Source organism: Pelodiscus sinensis, chromosome 7, assembly GCF_049634645.1.
Source record: "Pelodiscus sinensis isolate JC-2024 chromosome 7, ASM4963464v1, whole genome shotgun sequence".
Classification (NCBI taxonomy): Eukaryota; Metazoa; Chordata; order Testudines; family Trionychidae; genus Pelodiscus; species Pelodiscus sinensis.
In genome coordinates this window covers 30,099,592-30,123,607 of record NC_134717.1, presented here as the reverse complement: position 1 = coordinate 30,123,607, position 24,016 = coordinate 30,099,592, and the positions used below count along the sequence as shown (strand labels likewise).

At 42.3% G+C, this 24,016-nt stretch overlaps 1 long non-coding RNA gene across 1 annotated transcript in view; it reads left to right on the top strand.

Moving 5' to 3' along the window:
- Window positions 1-14,442, top strand: part of LOC102453339 (uncharacterized) — an 89,031-nt gene extending 74,589 nt beyond the window's left edge. The window contains exon 3 of the long non-coding RNA XR_003089874.2: window positions 14,275-14,442. This is a non-coding gene — a long non-coding RNA (uncharacterized LOC102453339). The remainder of the gene's footprint in view (window positions 1-14,274) is intronic.
- The last annotated feature ends 9,574 nt before the right edge of the window (window positions 14,443-24,016 follow it).

The window sequence follows — 24,016 nt, the reverse complement described above, 5'->3', positions numbered from 1 at the left end:
TTCCAGAAAAGGCTTTATTTTCCGAAAGATCCCGTCTAGACTGGCGCTTTTCTCCGGCAAAGCCCTGAGCAGGAAAAAGGCGGCAGCCATGTTCATGCAAATGCCGCAGGGGATATTTAAATCCCCCGTGGCATTTGCAATTCCCACTTGTCTCATTAGCATCCCTTTTCCGGAAAAGGGTGCCAATGTAGACACAGCCTAAATGTCTGAACAGGATTTGCACAGAAATTGGTTGATGACGTAGGGCCATTACCTACAGGACTCACTTCAACTTCAGTGGAAGTTGTGCATGTGGAAAGCGTGCATTGTCGAGCTCTTGAGGGGAAAGGCTATTTGTAGCACAGTTCTTTCATCTGCCATTTTCAGTTTTCTAATGGCACAAAACTGGACACCTTTGTCCTCCCCCGCCACAACTCTTCCTAACCCCTCCCTCACCTTCTTTGGCTTGGGTGTGGGCTCTGGCTGAGGTTGAGAGGTTTGGGTGTGGGAGGGGCTCTGCGTTGGAGTAGGGGTTTGGGGTGAGGGAAAATGGGTGGGGTCTGGCGTAGGAATGGGGATTAAATGTTTGTGGTGCAAGAAGGGGGTCTGGGCTGGGGCCAAGAAGTGTGGCGTACAGGAGGGGGTATGGATTCTGGGAGGATGTTTGGGTGCAGGAGACGTCTCGGGGGCAGGGTATTGACATTTAGGGGGAGGACTCTGGAGTGGGGTTGAGAATGAGGAGTTTGGGGTGTGGGAGGGGTTCCAGGCAGAGGCCGAAGGGTTTGGGGTGCAGGAAGGAGCTTGGGATTTGGATGGAGGGCACAGGACAGGGTGTGGGATCTGGGCGATACTTACCTAAGGTAGCTCCTAGGAATTGGCTGGCAAGTGCCTATGGCTCCTAGATAGGGGACTAGGGATGTGCTGCACACTGTCCTCACACCAAGAGGCACTGCACCCACAACTCTCATTGGTTGAGGTTCATGGCCATTGGAATCTCCAGAGCCAATCCTGGGAGTTGCATGGAACCAGGGCAGTTAGGGGCCCCAGCTGCAATGCCAGCCAGACTTTTAATGACTTGCTCAGTGGTGCTGAATGGAGCCACCAGGATCCTGTTCAACTGGGTATTCCAGCTGACAACTGGATGCCTGGCCATCATAGCTCTAGCAGAGCTAGCAGAAATCTGTTTACCTGGGCTGTGAGGCACATTCCCAGCTGCAGTGTAGATATACCTTTAATCTCCTCAAAGAGAGATTAGCCAAAGTAAAACAAAGTGTAATCAAATTATTTGAGTGGCTGTTGTTACTCATGCATAAAGAAGCCCCAGCTATTGCTAAAATGAATTCCTTTTTAAAGTGCTTTGTCCTTTAGATCAGCAGTGGACTGTATAATTCTTGCAAACTGCTTCTCAATTGTGTCAAAAGAATGTTGGGTGAAAGAAGAATGGAAAAAAAGCAATTGCTTTACTTATAGATCAGTGTCACATTGGTCTTCTGTTTCGTCAGCATTAAAGCAAAAACAAGTGAACACTGAGAACAGCTTGTTTTTTTTTTTATGTGTTTACATCATAGCTCGGATCTTGAGACGTATTGTGAGACCACCCCTGGGAGCAGCTGATGGTATTCATCAGCACATCTGAGTATCAGTCTCTAAGGATTCATGGTAGTGCCATTATTAATACGAGTATATAGCTGGTGCCATGGTGACAAGAGTAAAGGAATAATGTACATTCAGACTCAGTGTCACCTTCAAAAGTAACAATTTAGAAATATTTCTAAGAGTTTAAATAAAAATAATAGCTCAGATTCCATCCTTGTGTTTAGTGTGAGAGTGAATTGAATGTAGGGAGGGAGCTAGTGCTTTTTCTATTCTTGTGCAGTCTGGGCAGTTGTTAGGCCTCTGGTGTAAGTTACAGAGAGCCTCAGATCTTCTTTAATCTATGGTCTTCTTACAAGTGCACCCTGGGCCATGCAGCAATTGAGAACAGCAGGAGAGCAGGACATATGGCTTGTTCCTTCCTCTGCTTGATGCTCCTCCTTTGCTGCAAACTAGGAGAGAGAGACAGAGAGGCTTATGTGTTCTGGCTGAAGAATGCCCTGACTCTGATAGCATTCCCAAGGACATGTTTCTGTCCAGCAGATGTCCCTTTTCTGCTGACAGGTAGTGCAAAGGGGCATGAGGAAATTGTGAATAGGATGATGTGTGTCCATGTGATACGAGTACTGGCAATGTGAAGAAGAGCAGCACAAACTCATCCCATAATAAAATCAAGATGTTTATAATGATATATAAAGCCATGCTCAGATTGAATTGTCAGATAATTTTGGAATGTTAATATGTGCAGAGAGTTCTAGTCATGAGACTGGCAAACCCGTGTTGGAGACAGTCAGACACTGATGTCATTGCTATATGATGACAGATTTCACATAGCAACTGGAATAAAGATTGGGCTTCTTAATGATTAAGAAAGGAAACTCAGAACACTTTCCAAAAAGTCAAATATAAAAATTGAAGAAACTGAAAATGTATACAGGCAGTCCCCGACTTACGCTGATCCGACTTACGTCGGATCCACACTTACGAACGGGGCTTTTCTCGCCCCAGAGCTCACGGGTCGCGGGTCGCCACCTGTGTCCTCCGGGGCGAGAAAAGCTTCTCCCGGTCTCCCTGGTCTGCTAGGGGGGTACAGCAAAGCCTCTGGACCCCCCCAGCAGACCAGGGACACCCGAGCAAAGCCGCCACCTGGACCCCCCCCCATCAGACCAGGGAGACAGGAGCAAAGCCACACGGGCGTCGGGGTCCCTCCGCCTGTGCGGCTTTGCTCGGGTCTCCCTGGTCTGATGGGGGGGGAGGGGCGCAGCTAGTGTGCCCCCCCCCCCCCCCCGCAGCAGACCAGGCTTTTGTTGCGGGACGCCTTGGGTAGAACAGCTGGGGTGCTGCTGGGTTGGTACTGTGGGAACCTACCGGGCAGCGCCCCAGCTGTTCTGTCCCAGGCTCCAGATTCAGCAGCTGTTGAAACTGATCAGGCTGATTCCAGGAAGCTGGGGGCAGAGCAACTCTGCCTCCGGCTTCCTTTAGTCAGCCCCTGGTCAGTTTCAGTGGCAGCAGCTGAATCTGGAGCCAGTTCCGACTTACATACAAATTCAACTTAAGAACAAACCTATAGTCCCTATCTTGTATGTAACCCGGGGACTGCCTGTATTCTAGCTCTTATGTTTAAATGCATTATGGATAAAATTTTCAAAAGCACCTAACATAGTTGGGAGCCTCAGTGTCATTGGTCATAGCTTTTGGGAGTTATATATCTCTGAAATGTTTAGCCTTATTTGGGGCTGTTAAACAGCATAGGGACAGCCAGTAGCATGGGACTGTATAGGTTCGATAGCCAAGATGAAAAAGACTTATAAGAAAAGTAAGATTACAACTGTGGCTGATGTTAACCTCCTAGATGTGAACTGATGGAGACAGAAGTAAATAATATCTACCATGATTTAATAAAGCTTGGAACTGAAAGTCAGATGCTGTCAACATTGAAGCTTATAACTCACACCAAATTGGATTGAAAGAAAATAGAGAAAATGGATCACTGACTTGAAATTCATATTTTATTTGTTTCTGTTTACTATTTTCAAACATTTGATGAGAAATGGAAATAAATAACTCTAAATGTCTCTATAGACTATATATCTTCAAATCTTACTATGTATATCTGACACAGGTAATCCCATACAAGTCAGTGGGGACCTCTCATACACAAGATATGGCATACTCGTTGTATAAATTCATGTAAAGTTCTACAAGAAAACTATATACATAAAATACATTCAATCAGACTGGGCTTGTGGAAGGAAATTTGCACCCAAATACCATCATGTATGATTCTCAGGGCATGACTTCACTACCTGCCAGATAGATGAGCAACAAGCAGTCCAGTTGGGGTGGGGGTCATTTTATCACATCCAGTACAGAGGTGATAAATCAACCACTGATTGCTCTTATGTTGATTTTGATACTCCAAAAGAATGAGAAGTGTAGGTGGACTCAACAGGAGAGCATCAGCTGTTGAATGACAGCAGTAAGTACATCTGTCTGAGTACAACAACTTCAGCTCCATTATTCACATAGCTAAAGTTGAATAACTTAGATCAATGGCCCATAGTAATGTAGACTAGGCCTCAATGTATAGCTCTATCCTTTACATGTGGAAGGGAGGCTTGTACATTTCTGCAGCTCAAATTTCTCCTTTTTCTTTAGACACTAAGGCTTTGTCTACACTGCAGGGTTTTTGTATAAGAAGCCTTTTGTGGAAGAGATCTTCTGCAAAAACTTCATGCGCAAAAGTGCGTCCACACCTCAAAGTGCATCGCAAAAGCAATGTGCTTTTGCGCAAGAGAGCATCCGTGATGCATGGACACTTTTGCGCAAGAAAGCTCTGATGGCCATTCACAGAAAGGCCAACAGAGCACCTGTGTTTTTGCCGATAGGGGTTTCTTGCACAAAAACCCCTCCGGAGCATTCACACCTGCCTTTTTGTGCAAGAGCTGTAGCACAAAAAGGAGTTATTCCCCTCGGGGAGAGGAATAACTCTACCAGCAAAAGCCCTCTGTTCTGCTAATTTACTTGTGCAAAAACGTGCTTGAGGTATAGATGCTCTGCCGGTTTTTGCACAAAAACCTTGTAGTGTAGATGTAGCCTTATAGTATTCTCTATTGCTATGGTTGGAGCAGAACTGTTGTGACACCCCTCAGGGCAGCTCAGAAGCATACACCCCTATGTTACTCTTTTGCCTTAGCAAGACCGAGTTTTGCTGGAGCTTAGACTGTGTCAGCATGTTTCCACATCAACCTGTCTGCTTTGCCAGCACACTCCTCAAGACTCTTCCAGGCTTAACCTTGCCTTACAGGTAAAAGTCACTTGAACCCAAGTTCCCCAGAGATATCTCTAGAGGGTATGTCTACACTACAGGTTTTTTTCAGAAAAATGGGGGGAGGTTCCAAAAAACATCAATTACATCCACATTGCAATTGCGTTCTTTAGAAAATTTTGAAAGAACCGAGGGGTTTTTTCTGACATTGGTAAACCTCTTTCTATGAAGAAGAAGCTTTTTTCCAAGAGAGTTCTTTCGGAAAAAAGAAAGACGGGGAAAAGGGAGTTCTTTCGCAAGAAGAGGAAAGAGAAAAAGCAGAGGTGCCCTGGTGGCCATTTCACCAATAGTAATCACAGCTTACATGCGAGAGAGCATCCATTCAGTGCAGATGCTATCTTTCAAAATAGCATCTGCACTGAATGGATGCTCTCTCGCATGTAAGCTGTGATTACTATTGGTGAAATGGCCACCAGGGCACCTCTGCTTTTAGCAGATTGCTTTCACTCTCTGGGCACTCTCTTTCGGAAAAAGTTTCCGAAAGAAGCCTTCAGTCTAGACATAGCCCCTCTGTAGCACCCAAAACCTCTCATGGGACACACACAGAAATTATGAAGTTTGCTGCCTTCAGAGAGGCAGTGTACACATTAGTGAGTTATAAGTTACAGTATAGAGGGCCCTTTGGCAGTGGATATTGAATAGGGCCATCCCTATGCATACACCAACATATGTGGCTGTGTAGGATACCTGAACATTTGGGGTACCACTGCAACAACAGATAATGCATCTATGGCAGCTGACCTGCTCTTACCCTCTGTTCTGGTGGTGCTCCAAATTATGGTGATGTGACCAGACCCTTCTTAAAATTCTGGGGGGGAGGTGATTACCTGGTTACTGCTGTTGCTGGTGGAGTTGCTCTGACTCCAAGCGAGTTAAGGAGCCAAGTGGCAGTCTCTGCAGCAGCCAGCCAGTTATCCCTCTCCCTGCTGGACTCTCCCAGGCAGCTCCTGTGTTATACTGGGTCCAGGTGACATGCCATTGAGGAGAAGATTAATGGGGAGAGCATGTTGGTTCCCTGAACATGTCACATTGAGGGAAAACATGGGAGCAGAGTTTATGTATGGTCACATTAATCTTAATCTTATACACAAAATGCATTTCGAAATAGCGTTTTGCTGTTTTGAAATAGTGCCTCCACATTGAGTGGATGCTGAATCGCATTTAAGGGTGGCTGGAACCGGGTCCGGCAGGGCATCAGGTCAGGAGTTACTTTGTGTGGCTGCTGCCTGAGGTTATCTGAGGCCTGTGCTTAAAGGACTCCCCACCCCCGGACAGCCAGTTCTCAGATTTCCCTGCTTGCTTGCCTACCTCGATGAGGGACAGCAAAGAATGTTGTCTCTGCATGCTCTGGTTGCCCTCACTCAGGACACCACAGCATTCTGCAACATGGAGCCAGAGCTGCCCCTGGGCACTCGGGTGCTTCTCATGGATGTGTTGCTGCAAACCTGGCTGCACTTTCTGCAGGCTGCCATCCAGGAGGTCAATAGAGGGACTGTCAGTATCCAGAAAGCCCTGAGGGAGAGCTTCTGCCCTGTGGAGCACTAAAAGCCTCCCTGGTTTGCCCCACTGGGGGCTTGTGCCTCATTCCTCCCTCACATCCTTCCACTTACCCCTCCCTAACCCCCCTTCCTGATGTCAAATAAAATGCATGTATTTTCATGAACACAAACTCTCTTTATTTAACAAAGGGAATGAAACTCTGGTGAGACTGGGGAAAGGAGGCAGGAGAGGGGAGAAGAGAGGGTGGGAGAGGGTGAGGGAGCTGGAAGGGAAGCAAGGGGAAGAGGGAGAGGGGAAGCTCAGGGTTGGGGGTCTCACCGGACCAACTTGATTTTCATGCAAACCTGCTCCTGGGATCGCATGTGGCCTTTGGTGGCCAGGCTGGCAGCTATCTTGCCATAGACAGATGCTTTCCTCCATCTAGTGTGGAGATCATGGACATTGGGGGCATCCCCTCCCAAACCTGAATAAGGTCCATGATCTCCACCCTGGATCAGGAGGGCGCCTGCCTTCTCTGGCCCCTGCCTGGCTCCTGGGAGCTGGCTGACTGCTCCTTGGGAGTGGTGGAGGGCTGGCTGCCAGTGGCTTGCTGGCTCATGTTTGGGGGCCACTGGGTCAGGGGCAGTGTCTGCTGGCTCTGGGCTGGCAGGTTTGGAGCTGGCACAGGTACTGTGGCCAGAATCAACCCCTTTAAGAGCTCCGGGGAGTGGGGAGGGAGAGGAGTGTTCTTGGTTGAGGCTGGAGTGGCCACCAGGGTACTCTGGGAAGGCTGGAGGCCCCCTTTTTCGATGTAAGTATCTGCACAGCACTTATTTTGAAATAGGTATTTCAAATTTGGCTTTATTTCTTGTGGATTGAGGTTTACCAAATTCAAAATAAGCACTCCGCTATTTCAAATTAATTTTGAAATAGAAGTTTGGCTGTGTAGATGCTAGTAAAGTTATTTTGAAATAACGGCTGTTATTTTGTAATAACTTTGCTGTGTAGACATACCCAGAGAGAGCACATGTTTGCATGTTCTGTCTTCTGTAGTCCCCTGGAAGGTACAGTGAACAAACAATATAACACCAGGTTGTGTCAGCATTATTGCAGAAGCACCTGTGCATTTGAGGAACCCTGATCCACTGACAGAAGGATGCGGTGGCATCTTTTCCAAATATTTCCCTTCTGCTGCTATTAGGATCTGAGAAAGCTGTTGAAATATTTCTTAGTCATTTGTGTAATTTCCCTAATGAATCCAATTCTGCAAACCTAAATCAGATGTTCTCATGAAAGCCAATGGTAGTTGTGCCTGAGTCAAGTTTGTAGGGTTGTGAGAGACCAAGGTAAATATTGCAGGAGTCTTGCCATTGATTTTAATTGGAGCAGTATCAGTCACTGGGGGGTACGTCTAGACTACCGGGTTTTGTCGACAGAAGTTTTGTCGACAGTATCTGTCGACAAAACTTCTGTCGACAAAGAGCATCCAGAAACATTGAGTTCTGTCGACAAAGCAAGCTGCTTTGTCGACAGAACCCTGTAGTCTAGACACAACCCTACAGGCAATAACACTTTCTGTCGACAGAACTCTGTCAACAGAAGGTGTTATGCCTCATAAAATGAGGTATACCAGGGTCGACAAAACTGCTGAGTTCTGTCGACGTTATGTAGACAGAACTCAGCGGTAGTGTAGACACTGGTATAGTTTTGTCAACAAAAGTCTACTTTTGTCGACAAAACTCAGTAGTCTAGACACACCCTGGGATAACTAATGTTTAAAAACTCCCAGTGTACCAAAACTAGGTTATGGCTCCAGAATTTGCATTGCTAAGTCAGCTGGACAGCAAGGGTATGTCTACTCTAGCCCCCTAGATCAACCTAGGGAGGCTAATGAGGGTGACCGAAATTGCAAATGAAGCATGGGATTTAAATATCCGGCGCTTGATTTGCATGTTCCTGGCCGGTCGCCATTTTAGAAATCGACTAGCCCGAAGTAAGTGCCCGTGTCTACATGTGGCAGTGAAACAGGATTCCGAAATAAAGCCCTAATTCAAATTAGCTGGTAAACCTCATTGCAGGAGGAATACCAGCCAATTCGAGTTAGGGCTTTATATCAGAATCCCGTTTCACTGCCACGTGTAGACGCGGGCAGTTATTTCGGGCTAGTCAATTTCTAAAATGGCGGCAAGCCGGGAACATGCAAGTTAAGCATGGGATATTTAAATCCTGCGCTTCATTTGCAATTTTGGTTGCCCTCATTAGCCTCCCTAGATCCATCTAGGGGGCTAGTGTAGACATACCCCAAAGGATCATCTTTGCTGCATTCAGGGTACTAGAACCTAATTGCTAGGGATAGCTGGCCTTGGAGGAGATGGCCAATGAAAGGTTGCCTTCACTGGTGATCCAGAGTGCAACCTAAATAGAGCCTCTAAAATTGGGTTTGCTGGCAGACAGCTTTAAAATCTATGTTTCCATATCCTGAGTTTCCAGAAATGCCAGAAACATTTGGCTTCTGCTACAGCAGCAGTGATGACTATTTGATTAATTGTTCTCTTGAAATTAATAGGGTTACTGGCCAATCTGGCAGCACGGGAATTATGTCCTGCTGGACAGATTTGGCTCACTTCGCAGCAGCCGCAGCAAAGCAGTTTCAAAAAAAGCATTTGAAGATTTAAGCTCAAAATCATAACAATTCTCCAATAAGTTGTATTTGAAATTTACAATCCACTGATTCTTCCACAGATTTATGTCTAAAGATAACATTTCTTTGTGGCTTCTTGGACTGAACAATTTGATTTTAGAGAGGAAAGTCAGGGAGTTTATCATCTTTTATTTTTAATATAAATACTGTCGGGAAAAAATTAATACTTTATTTGGTAAGAACTGTCCTCATATATATTATACTAGTTGCGTATAAACTATAGAATTTTTTTACTAGCAAGAAATACATCATTTTAAATAGCCCAATATTTTTGATACCAATGCTTATTTTTTCTTTCTTTAAAGCAATCTATATTTTTTCTTTTAAATTTTGACACAATATATTCAGGTTACTAACAGTGAATGTTCATTTTTGTTTAGTACACTTGTTGTCCATAGAACAATTAACAGCAAGAGACTACTATTTCAGATAGTTAGCTGCCTTACATTTAGCACCTTTGTAAGTCAGAGTAGATGCACATTTACATTTTCAGGTAACCTATAAAAAATCCTGTCCCACATAATATCATATTTGATTTGCATTTCATTAGGCACTTAATTTGCTTTGGTTACTTGTTATGAATTGTGCAGTTACTGGTAAACTTGCCTAAAAGAATGAGTCCAATTTATCCCATCCACTTAATTCACTTGAGTAATATTAGTATGATACTTCTATTTTTAAAAATTGTTACTTAAGTGGAAAATAAATTTCTAGTAAGCAGCAATTACTTTCATTGATTCATAGTTTAAAGCCAGACAAGGCCATTAGGTCACCTAAGGTGAGTCTACACTGCACCTTTAGCTCAAAATAAGCTACACAATTTGAGCTATGCAAATTGCACAGCTTATTTTGAGTTAATTTTGAAATAGCTTATTTTGTAATTTGACACTGTCTACACAGCACCAAATTTCAGAATAAAACACTATTCTGAAACATCCCTTAATACTAATGAAACAAGATTTATAGGGACATCAGAATAGCAAGCCCGGTACATTTCAAAATAACGGGCTTGTTTAAAAGATGTGGAATAGCAATTCTGAGATACTGGAAGTATCCTGAAATAGCACCACAGTGTGATATACCCCTAGTCTGACCTCCTATGTTTCACAGGCTTTTAAATTGTATCCAGTCAGCCCTGCATTGAGTCCAAAAGCTTATGTTTAGCTGAAGTATATCTTCCAAAAAGGTATCCAGCCTTGATTTGAAGACATCAAGAGATGGGTAATCTATTTCATTGAGTAGTTTGAGCAGTTTATCACCCACAGTGTTACAAAATTGTGTGTCATTTCTAATTTGAATTGGTCTGGTTTCAGCCACCAGTCAATGGTGCTGGTTATATATTCCTCTGCTATATCAAAGAGTCTTCAGTACCTGGCATTTTTTTCCCCTGTGAAGTACTTATAAATCTGCTGTGTCTTCATAAGCTGAACAGATGGAGCTAAGCATCTCACTTTAAGGCATTTACTCCTGCCTTCAAATAATTTTTGTGGTTCTTTTCTCCGCCTTCTCCAATTTTTCAACCTACTCTTTAGAACATCAACACCATAACTGTACACACGATTCCCTGCTCCTGCTCATCACTCTTCTGGTAACATACCCAATGATTACATTAGCCCTTTTTGATGATTCATAGAGTTCAATGATTACATTAGCCATAGCATTGCACTGGTACCTTCTGCTGAGTTGCTTGTCCACTGATGACCCTTATAACCTTCCTAGAGTCTGTTGTTCAGAAACAGTCCCCCATTCTGTGGATGTGGCCTGCATTCCTTCTTCCTTGAGGTAGAACTTTCCATTTGGCTGTATTGACACATTTTGGCTGTGTCTAGACTGGCAAGATTTTGCACAAATACTTTTAACAGAAAAGTTTTTCCATTAAAAGTATTTGAGCAAGAGAGCATCTACACTGGCATGGATGCTTTTGCGCAAAAGTCATCTTTTGCTCAAAAGCATCCTTGCCAGTGTAGACTCTCTCTTGCGCAAGAAAGCTCCGATGGCCATTTTAGCCATTGGGCTTTCTTGCACAAGAAATTAACTTGGCTGTCTACACTGGCCCTCTTGTGCAAGAATACTTGCGCAAGAGGGCTTATCCCTGAGTGGGAGCAACACAGTATTTGCGCAAGAACCACTGATTTTGTACAGTACAAAGTCAGTGTTCTTGTGCAAATACTCGTGGCCAGTGCAGACAGGCGGCAAGATTTTGCGCAAAAGTGCCTGCTTTTGCACAAAATCTTGCCAGTCTAGATGCAGCCTTTGTGTCCACAGTGGGCCCATGTTCCCATGTGATGAAAGTCACTCTGTGTAACTGCCCTATCCTTAGCATTCTTACCACTCTGTCAGTCTAAGTGCAAATTTGATATGTAGTGATTTTAAATTTACTTTCAGATTGCTAATGATGCTGAATAGCATCAAGCCTCATACCAATCCCTGTGGAACATCACTCTGACGTATAAATCCCCCCCTTAGGGGTGATTCCCAGTGGACAGCAACTTTTGGTGATCTGTCATCTACAGTTCTTACTCCCTTTAATGTCTGTTGATATTGGATAGTGCTGTTTTAATCATATTGTGTGGTACTAAGTCAAAGATACTAAGTCAAACACTTTATAAAAATCTAAATATGTTATATTTATGCAGTTACTTTTTTATCAACCAAATTTTTAATTTTATGAAGGATTGAAATAACATTTGTTTGACAAAACCAATGACTGATGTTATTTATATTTTTATCCTTTAATTCTTTATCCATTGACTCCTGTCTCAGCTTTTCCATTATTTTGTCAAGTTAAGTAACCTTTAGTTACTGATGTCATCTCATCATATATATAGTAGCCTAGTGTCTGTGAGTCTGTAATGCCGAAATGCTGGCTGTTCCCTCTGTGGGGCGCTGTTGCCTGAAATGCTGGCTGTTCCCTCTGGAAAGTGCTGTTGCTGAAATGCTGGCTGTTCCCTCTGAATGGCCCGTGCTGCATGGGTGTGGGGCCCAAACGGCCTCTTTCACCGCTTGCTCCCCCGTGTCGGCCCAGCTGAGCGGCGCAGAAGTCAGCCGAGCACCACAGTGGGAGGCGAAGGGGAGCGGGGCAGTGACATGTGGCATGACAGTGGCTCCAGACCCCCCCCCCCGACTGTGAACGTCACCGCCCACCCCCCTTCGCCTCCCACCATGGCGCTCAGCTGACTTCTGCGCTGCTCAGCCAAGCTGCCACCTGGGAGCAAGCGACCATTTGGGCTTCGCACCCCCCATACAGCACGGGGAGCATGTAGACCAAATGACCATTTGGGCTCCGCAGTCCCCCGAGTGAGAGGCAGGAGGGGGACGAGAAGTGAAAGAGAGAGACAGAGAGAGAGGCAGGAGGCAGAGGAGAGCTGAGAGAGAGGGAGGAGGCAGTAGAAGGAGGAGAGAGACGGAGCGAGAGACTGGAGGCTCAGGAGAGAAGACCAACGTGGAGGCGAGACCTGAAAATCCCGTCTTATGATGGGCTAATTGGCTAGTTTTATTAATATTGGCCTAACATTAGCACTCTCACAATTTTCTGGAAAAGCTAATGTTTATTAAAATTAAGCATCAGTAGGTCAGAGATGTCCTGAGCCAATGCTTTTAGGATTCTTGTGTCCTACGTTGATAATCCTAATTATTTTAGTGCTGTAATTAATATGCTATGCCTCTGGATTTAAATAACTGTACTATTTTGTTTTGATAGTACTGTATATACCTCTTGTAATCCACAATTCTTATGAGGTAAGTGAGCTAAATTCTGCAGTCCTTGCTTAGGCAAAATTCTTATTAAAGTTCTGAATTTTTCCTGAGCGGGAATTTGGGGTTTTGTATTAACATCATATTTATTCTCCAATCTTTATGCAGATTTTTTAAAGTAAAAATACCCTCTAGCTGGAATAGATGAAGTTTGCTTTCAGTAGAAATATTGTGGGATCTTTGGGAAATATTAAATTATAAGAAAATGTCTGTAAAATAAAGAGTACTGTAAGGTTGAAAGGCAAAATAGGTTTTTATTGGGTGGTAGTAATTGATTATCTCATGGTTCCACTGTCTTTGCCATGAGTTACAAAAAACACTTAGTAGTCATCAACCTACATAAAAGTAGTTAAAATGCAGGTAATCCATGACCAATATTGCTAAATTTTAAATGAAAGTTAAAGGTAAAATTGGATTGCTGAAGTAGGATATACTTATGGCTTCTAAGTCTCAGAGAGGTAGCCATGTTAATCTGTAACTTAAAAAGAAGCTTGAAAAACAATGGGTCCTATAGCACCTTAGACCTATAGAGCACCTTAGAAATATAGCTAGTATCATACGCTTTTGTGGGCACAACCCACTTTTTCGGATTACAAATATAGAGCAAGAGGCACAGGGAGTCAAATATAAAGCAGAGGGGACAGAGGGAGGAGGGAAAAAAAACCTGTCAATTAAAGTGTCCATGCTAAATGAGGCTAATAGAATGGGCGGTAAGTGTATGATACTGAGCTTCTGATGCCATTTGGGTGTAGAATAGAACAGCCCATCCAAGAGATGTCTTTGTTCAGCCCTTGGCCAAATGTGTCAAATTAACATATGAAGGTCAGTTCCTCAGGTTCTCTCTCTAGCTGATTCCTGAAATTATTCTGTCAGAGGATGGTCACTTTTAGATCCATTAAAAGTAAATGTCTGGGCAAGTTAAAATGTTCCCCAATGGGTTTCTTCTAAGTGAGCCATATCAGATACTAAGATATTGACAGCCATCAAAGTAACTAAAGGAATAGATAGAGAAATTATCCAGATTGGTAGTTTCTAATGAAGTTTGCATGTTGTATTTATTTTTATATGTAAACAATTGTATCAAACTTGTATTAGAAAATCCTGATAATGTTCTTGTTTGTCCACCTTCTGATGAGCCTTTCTCCATTTAGTACTTCCACTGCATTAGTAGAATAAGAAGGATTTGGCCCCACGTACCAGGAACAGCTCAGATTGTTAGGGTTTTTATTCTTTGCTCTAACACTCACTTTCTGAAGCAAAAGAAAACCATAAAACAGGAGATTCCACAGAAGAATGGTCCCATTTTAACTTCCATTGAAACCCAGGGGCTAAAGTCTCACTAACTTCAGTGGGCAGGTAGCCCTGTTGCCAAGGATGGCCAGTTGTTGTTCTGTGAACTGTGGTTTAAAATCAATTTACTTTTTTAATGTTATTCTTTCAGTGGAAGAAAAAGTGAGATGTTGCACCCACATTGCAGCTGAAAAGACTCAAAACACAATGGATCCCAGTATGTTTTCATTTTTCAATTGGATGAAGAAATTACAGCTCGTGGGAGGAGCAATCCTTAATAAGCTGGGGGACCACAATTGACAAATCTACAAGCTGACAAAACCAGGTATGTGAAGAGTCAAGATTCCTGTCTGAACACTTCTATAGAGTCCTTAGCGTGACACTGTTCCAATTAGTGCAGGATATGGCTGGGGATTCCATTCTTTTCCTTTCCCTGCCAGCCCATTTACTCAGGATGTCCTTTTATTTCCAAAGCAGCCCTCAGTGAACTCTCTGGAGAATATTACTTCATATAAAATTCAGGTCACATGTGATTTTGAATTGCCCTGAAAAAATGAGTTAAATGAACCTAATTTAATTAGGAGGAGTTGGGTACAGAGGTCACATGTACCTGCAGGCAGAAAATATCTGCTTCTTGTAGCAGTTTCTAAGCTCATGAGGAACATTGCCTTCCTGTGAATCACCTGTATGAAAAGTACATCAGAAATAGAAGGAAACTGCTGCTTTCTCCTGTGAGTAGGAAAGGAGCAAATAACTTCTACAGCAGTTGTTCAAATAATAACTGTGGGCATGTCCACATTTCAAAATAACAAGGTAACTGTCCACACTACCAAGCCTGTTGTTTCAAAATAATAGGCTTTTTATTTCAAAATAATAACTCAAAAAATAACTATTTCAAAATAAGATTATTCCTCTTCACTAGCAGGAGTTATTATTTTGAAATAACTTATTTTGAAGCAGTGTAAACATAGCCTGTGTGGCACAATTCTTTGACATATAAAATGCCTATATATCCTAGTGACTTAAATGGGAATTGGGGGCACTCAGTACCTCAAAATCTAGGGACCCTGGTAGGGTAGATTGAGATGATGGTGTTTTAGCACACCCCTCCTCTGTGCCTTTTCTTTTCCATGATGTGATTGGCTTGTTTTTTCAATTTAAAACTATGGGCCAAATTCATTCAAAAGAAACCTTGCAGGAAAAAGAGGGAGAGATTCGTGCAATGTCCTCTCCATGGAAAGTGCCTGCCCATCCAGAGGTGAATATCCCATGAGCAATGGGTTAAATTGGCATGGGGAAAGATGCTGCAACAGAGACCCTTTTCCCCCAGCTAAACTGAACCTGGCCTTGTGGCTAACATCTCCAAAATATACCTGGTATGAAATAACGTACAGACAGGACAATAGAAAACAAATTTCCCCTAGTGCAGATGACCTATTTCATTTAGAATATAATCTTGTATACATCCCATTTTAATCCAAAACATTACTTGTAATCTCTGCATGGTATTGTGCCTTTCAGCAGAATATTATATATTGAATGAACCAGTTAAACGTTTATTTAAAATACCACAATGCTGCTTCTGTCCAAATGGATTGGTTTAATGGCTATTCAGTAGGAATAAATTTTATCTGGCACTATTGTCACAGCAGCAGGAGAATCCAAATATAGCAGCATCAGCAGCAGGCTGTGGTGTATAAATTTTCTTCCAAATGCCATATTGTTTTTTAACACTGTCAGGGAGCTAGAAAGTGATGCTGTAATGATTCAAGGAAGTGTGTTACTTGTTATTTTTAGAGATTCTTTACTAGCACAACAACTACGTGACTTTGTTTTCAGTGAATTTAACCCCCGTACTCAGACCTGCTATTATTTTTAGCTGTGTTTTAATTAGAATTAATCATTATTATTTGTATCGTGAAGCACCTAGGAGCCTATAGTAAACCCTATAGAAGCCCTGTTGTGTTAGGCACCTTACATAAACAGAACAAAAAGAGACCACAGCTTGATGAAAAATGATTCATATGATTTTGCTAGTGTTCTCTCTTAACATTTACTGCAAGCTATGTTACACCATGAGCTGTTTAAAAATGAGGATTTCTACAAGGTGCTAAGCATCTCTAGCAACATTGTCTTTAATACATGTTTGAATGCCCAGAACTTCTGAAAAGCAGGATACATTTAGGCATTGCAAGTTACTGACAGAACTGATGGAAATGGGTGATTTTTGTTTTGTGGAAAATTTTGACATTTCAAAGTTATTCATTTCTAACTTTAAAAAAAGTGCAAATATTTTTAAAAAAATTCCCATGACATGAAATGGAGATATTTTGATCCAGTCAATAAAATATGATGTTTCAACCAGTACTAAACATTGCCCCTATTAATTTTAAACAATGTATTAAAATAAAATGTTTTCATTATATCATATGATTATGACATATCCACTTATTCTACTGACATGCCATGAAATAATGTAAAATTTAAGTAATATAAATATGAAAAAATTCAAAGCAAACATTTCATTTTGAAAAGAAATTTGAAACAAAATTTTGAACATTTTTCCAAAATGAACTTTATGTAAATTATTATTCTTTTTGAAATATATTGTATGGGAATTTTTATGCAAATCTATAGTTTTGTGACAAATTTAGGTTTTGTCAAAATGGCTTTTTCTGATGAAAAACTACTTTGACAAAATTCCCAGACAACTGAAATTGCATTTCTGCAATCAGATCAATGACGGTGTAGCTTTTTATCAATGAGAAATCCCTGTAAATCATGAATGAGATACAAAGATCCACCTGAATGGATCAGTTTTTAGGACCAAATATGGAGCTAAATGTCTAATCTGAAGCATTAAATTCTAAAAATTTGGCCTAATAGCATTGTGAAGGGAAGGGTAGAAATCTTTTTACTGTAGCCAATTTAAGATCAATTAAAAACTTAAAAGACACTAGTCTGTTCTTTTTTACATTAAGACAGGAAACCTATTTTATGTCTTCTGATTTTACTGGGATATTTTTAACTCTGGAACAAATACACTTACTACTTAAGTTTCATTTCTCTCAATAATTAATTTAGTGTATATATTTAAAAATATTACACAACTTTCATAAGTTGAAATCGAAATGGGTTATTCAGAAAGCACTAAATAGAATGACAAACTGTGATTAGAATAAACAGACAATTGAATCTGACTTGGTAAATTCATGTAAATGTCTATTGAGAATATGAAGGTAATAAGAACATAAGAACGGCCATATTGGGCAGACCAAAGGTCCATCTAGCCCAGTATCCTGTCTACCAACAGTGGACAGCACCAGGTGCCCCAGCGAGGGTGGACCGAAGACAATGATCAAGCGATTTGTCTCCTGCCATCCCTCTCCAGCCTCTGACAGACAGAGGCCAAGGACACCATTTTATCCCCTGGCTAATAGCCTTTTATGGACCTAACCTCCATGAAATTATCTAGCTTCTCTTTAAACTCTATTATAGTCCTAGCCTTCACAGCCTCCTCTGGCAAGGAGTTCCACAGGTTGACTACATGCTGTGTGAAGAAGAACTTTCTTTTATTAGTTTTAAACCTGCTCCACATTAATTTCATTTGGTGTCCTCTAGTTCTCCTATTTAGGGAACTAATAAATAACTTTTCTTTATCGGCCCTCTCCACACCACTCATGATTTTATAGATCTCTATCATATCCCCCCTCAGTCTCCTCTTTTCTAAACTGAAAAGTCCCAGTCGCTTTAACCTCTCCTCATATGGGACCCGATCCAAACCACCTAATCATTTTAGTTGCCCTTTTCTGAACCTTTTCCAAGGCCAAAATATCTTTTTTGAGGTGAGGAGACCACATCTATACACAGTATTCCAGATGTGGGCGTACCATAGTTTTATACAGGGGCAGTAAGATATTCTGTGTCTTATTTTCTATCCCTTTCCTAATAATTCCTAGCATCCTATTTGCCTTTTTGACCACCGCTGCACACTGCGTGGAAGTTTTCAGAGAACTGTCCATGATAACTCCAAGATCTCTTTCCTGATTTGTCGTAGCCAAATTAGCCCCCATCATACTGTACGTATAGTTGGGGTTATTTTTCCCGATGTGCATTACTTTACACTTATCCACATTAAATTTCATTTGCCATTTTGTTGCCCAATCACTCAGTTTGGTGAGATCTTCTTGGAGTCCCTTACAGTCTGCTTCTGTCTTGACTATCCTAAACAGTTTTGTATCATCTGCAAACTTTACTACCTTACTGCTTACCCCTTTCTCGAGATCATTTATGAATAAGTTGAAAAGGATTGGTCCCAGGACTGACCCTTGGGGTACACCGCTAGTTACCCCTCTCCAATCTGAAAATTTACCATTTATTCCTACTCTCTGTTTCCTGTCTTTTAACCAGTTCTCAATCCAAGAAAGGACCTTCCCTCTTATCCCATGGCCATGTAATTTACACAAGAGCCTTTGGTGAGGGACCTTGTCAAAGGCTTTCTGAAAATCCAAGTATACGATATCTACTGGATCTCCCTTGTCCGCATGTTTGTTAACCCCTTCAAAGAACTCTAAGGGTATGTCTACACTACCACCCTCGTTCGAACTAGGGTGGTTAATATAGGCAACCGGAGTTGCAAATGAAGCCCGGGATTTGAATTTCCCAGGCTTCATTTGCATGTTGCCGGGTGCCACCATTTTTAAATGTCCGCTAGTTCGGACTCCGTGCCCGCACCTACACGCGGCACGAACTAGGTAGTTCGGATTAGGCTTCCTATTCTGAACTACCGTTACTCCTCATGGAATGTGGACTAGGAAGCCTAATCCAAACTACCTAGTTCGTGTCGCGTGTAGCCACGGGCACGGAGTCCGAACTGGCGGACATTTAAAAATGGCGGTGCCCGGCAACATGCAAATGAAGCCTGGGAAATTCAAATCGTGGGCTTCATTTGCAACTCCGGTTGCCTACATTAACCACACTAGTTTGAACTAGGGTGGTAGTATAGACATAACCTAACAGATTAGTAAGATAGGATTTCCCTTTACAGAAACCATGTTGACTTTTGTCCAACAAATTACGTTCTTCTACATGTGTCACAATTTTATTCTTTACTATTGTTTCGACTAATTTGCCTGGTACTGAAGTTAGACTTACCGGTCTGTAATTGCCAGGATCACCTCTACAGCCGTTTTTAAATATTGGTGTCACATTGGCTACCTTCCAGTCATTAGGTACGGAAGCCGATTTAAAGGATAGGTTACAAAACCACAGATAATAGCTCAGCAATTTCCCATTTGAGTTCTTTTAGAACCCTTGGATGAATGCCATCCGGTCCTGGAGATTTGTTAACATTAAGTTTTTCTATTTGTTCCAAAACCTCCTTTAATGACACTTCAATCCGGGACAGTTCCTCAGATTCATCACCCACAAAAGACGGTGCAGATTCGGGAATCTCCCCAACGTCCTCAGCCGTGAAGACTGAAGCAAAGAAATCATTTAGTTTCTCCACAATGGCTTTATCGTCCTTGATTGCTCCTTTTATAGCTCAGTCATCTAGGGGACCCACAGGTTTTTTAGCAGGCTTCCTGCTTCTAATGTACTTAAAAAACATTTTGTTATTTCTTTTTGAGTTTTTTGCTAGCTGTTCCTCAAAATCTTTTTTTGCTTCTCTTATTACATTTTTACACTTGATTTGACAGGGTATGTCTACACTACCCCGCTAGTTCGAACTAGCGGGGGTAATGTAGTCATCCGCAATTGCAAATGAAGCCCAGAATTTGAATTTCCTGGGCTTCATTTGCATGAAGCCGGCCGGCGCCATTTTTAAATGCCGGCTAGTTCGGACTCCGTGCCGCGCGGTTACACGCGGCACGGACTAGCTAGTTCGGATTAGACTTCTAATCCGAACTAGCTGTACACCTCATTCCACGAGGCGTATAGCTAGTTCAGATTAGAAGCCTAATCCGAACTAGCTAGTCCGTGCTGCGTGTAGCCGCGCGGCATGGAGTCCGAACTAGCCGGCATTTAAAAATGGCGCCGTCCGGCTTCATGCAAATGAAGCCCGGGAAATTCAAATCCCGGGCTTCATTTGCAACTGCGGATGACTACATTACCCCCGCTAGTTCGAACTAGCGGGGTAGTGTAGACATACCGACAGTGTTTATGTTCTTTTCTAATACAAAAAGAAATCTACTTATTTGGTTGAATAAAGTTCTTTCTAAAATGATCTCACCTGGAGATTTTAAGTAGCATACTGTACAAATATCAGAGGGGTAGCCATGTTAGTCTGGATCTGCAAAAGTGACAAGGAGTCCTGTAGCACCTTATAGACTAACAGATGTATTGGAACATAAGCTTTCGTGCATCTGACGAAGTGGGTCGTTGCCCACAAAAGTTTATGCTCCAATACATCTGTTAGTCTATAAGGTGCTACAGGACTCCTTGTTGTTTATACTGTACAAAATAATCTTGCAAGACATCTCCTGTTTGATCCCCTATCACTTGAAGTTAGTAAGCAGTTTACATTTTTAATCTTCAATTAAGCCTTTTCATAGAAGAATGTCAAAGCATGTCACAAACATCATGAAGGGAAGTAGACTGTTATATCCCAGGTGGGTAAATCAAGACACAGAAAGTTGCCATGACTTTTCTCTAATCAGACAGTGAACTGGTAATAAGGCAGGCGCAGGAAAAACTAACTTTGGTTAGAAAACATTGTCATACTTTCCTGGCACTGGTAAATAGACAAATACATCAAGAGCTGTTCTTTCCAGAGAGTAGGCCAAACAACCCCCAGGTCTATGCTATTGGAAGTTGATACAGACCCCCATTGAGGATCCTGGTGATGAGAAACCATTTAGTGAGTAAGATGTTACAGCAGAAAGGAGACATACCACCCTCCTGTTCACCATTGGACATTCACATTGAAAAGCTGAGTCATTATCATAGGCATGCACTAAAAGTGGTTATTTTTATCCAGTATCCGTAAAGCCCTTAAATGGTTGGAAGTAGCAAGCTATTTCACAAAATCTGTATTGTCAGTTTTTATGTTCTCATTTGGATAAAGGCTTTTCTCCATCTTTGGGAAGGACAAATTTTACTCCTGCCAAAATATTTCTGCTCAGTGAACAGAATTAGTCTATAGTTTGTCAGTTAATGTATCCTTGGGCTCTCATGAAAATAGAAGGAAAACACTTATTAGACTTAATCAGGTGGCAAGCTTTCATTATATCTGCTCTAATACACAAGGAAGCCATAGTCCTGGAATGCAACCTTTAAACACACTCCGTATAGGGGGGCTAAAAGAGGCTGAGCTCACTGCCCTGAGGTTTAACCTTCAGAAGCCTTCACTGATGCTGAAAACAATTTCATATAAAGGAGCCGCCCTACTCCTATGCACGCACCAGATGCAGTTCTTCACTGGTGCTTCTCCTTTACCAAGCAGAAGATTTTCAGGGCCTGGCAGGTCAGTTTGACACTGGAGCAGAAATTGAGATGTGGGGTGAGATATTTTCTTAATATACTTTTTTATATTTCCAAATTGTGCACAAGTTATCTTTTATTGAATAGAATGGTAAGAACAGTGTAGAAACAACAACCTCCTTGCAGAAATCTTGGGACAGCCTCCTAACTATGCCCAATTGACTGGGCCTATGTCTCTTTCCAATGTCTCTCTGCTTCATGAAATGTCGCTTCTTCTCTCTGTGGAACTCACTTTTTATTTGGGAAACCTCTAGTCCCAGGTTGCTCACTGGGACTGCAGGACTGGTTAAATGGGCTGGGTGCTTATCCTTCTATTGTGGAGGTTCTCTGCAATTCAAAGGAACCTTGTAGCTGTAACCGTCAAATGAAGCATAGAGCTCTAGCTCCCACACTGCCCTTCATGACTCCCAGAATGCAACTGCTTGCAAGGTGTCTTATATATCAGTAATCGCTAATGAGCAAGTCATGACATTGAGGTCGCAATTGAAAAGTCAGATGACTGTCAGCATACAATGATCTAAAGCCTACTGAACCCCCAGGTATCTTTCCATTGACTTCATTGGCTTTGGATCAAGGACAATAATTAAGATATCTTTGTTACTTCCCTCTCTAATTATATTTTTGGTCATGGGAGGGAATCTACATACTTCCTACAAGAATGAAGGAAAGGAAACCCAGTGATGCATGTGGCACCATCCCCTCTTTCTCCAGAACTCATGTAGTGTGCTTCTCTGGTCCAGAACCCACAAGGAAGGGAAGGCAGAGACTAAGCAAACTCTGGGTAGGGAGTGAGTGGTCTGAAGCCAGGTAAGCTGTTATATTTGCTATGGAGCCTTCAGCCCAAACAGTCATGAGCAGTTGCCAGGGGCAGACTAGCCTGGTGGGATCGGGAATTTCCCGGTGGGCCATCAGGTCCGCATGCCATTGCCCCTCACTCCAAGCGGCTCTGCGTCCATGCTGTATGCGACATGCAGAGCCCGACCTGCCACCTGCACCGCGTGCCGGACATGACGCAGGGGGTGAGGTTTGAGGGGCACACACGAGTGATGTCATGGGGAGGGCCATTCTCAATCCATTTCCCAGGCCTATTTTGATTGCCAGTATGTTCCCGGCAGTTGCTGTCTATTAGAGCACCTCATAATTGCACTGCCAGGTCTCTGCTGAGAGCTGTGTGGGTAGGAAAGAATAGGATTACTATTCTTCCTAGTGCCTGTGAGAGATTGCCTGTGAGAGATTCTGTGAGGGGGGGCAACACTCCTGTGACTCAACAGATGGGACAGAATTCTGAGGATATTTGCTGTTAGAAAGAGGGGGAATTTGACTCACCCCAAGGAAGCATTGGTGTTTTAATGGTGAATTACCTCAGTTATGTCTAAATGGGGGGGGGGGGTCTTAAACACCAACCAGCCCATGCTTTTGATGGTTCTTACAGTGAATGGCAAGTTGCAAATGATTTGCCACACATGTTCTTCATCACACTCTTGCCCAGTACTTACCACATTCCAATTTTTTAAGCTATTTAGGAAAGTCATGTGCATTTCTGTGTCCTTCACTGAAATATTCAAGGAGCTGCTGAGTCTAACTTCTGATTATAATTCTCAATACAAGTCTAGAGTGACCCTCTGCATCAGCTCAGCATCCTGCAGCTTTTATCTTTGTGGTGTGTTCAAAATGTTGATTTTTTTTCTTTCTTTTACTATCTCTAACACAGAAAAACATTCACATTGATCCATTCGTCTCATGTCACCTCCAAACTGAAATCTCAGGAATGCAGACAAAACTTTTCTATATGATTTTTAGCCATAATGTATGTATTTCAAACTTATAGGATAGAGGCTATAGGGCTTTCATTGACTTTCTGCAGTTATCTCCTCTGTCTCCAGTGTTGTTGTCAGGGGTGGATATTCGGCAGGGTGAGCGGGGCGGCCGCCCCGGGCCCCGCGCTTCAAAAAGCCCCGCGCATGCGCCGTGGCAAAGGGGGGCCCTGCAAGATTATGCTGCCCTGGGCCCCGCAAAACGGTCATCTGCCCGTGGTTGTTGTAACACACCACTAACTGGGTATATTGCAGTTGATCTGGATTCTTCTTCTTTGTTGATACACCCACATAGATTTAAAAGCCCTTCCATGTCCTTCAGAAAAATCATAACATTTTATAGAAGTGCCATTATGCACAAGATAATTATTTAAATTCTAAAATGCACTCTGAACATATTTTTTTTAATTTAATGTGATTTTAAAATATCAAATACATCTTTGGATTTCTGAGTCAATCACAGTGGTATATGATGATCCTGTAACATCTGTTGCAGTTAAAAAGAAAAGTTATGACCAGATATGATCAATATAATCACAAGTTAGCAAAGCCTTTTTATTTGCTCATATCTGAAAAAGCTTGGGGTTCTAAGCCAAA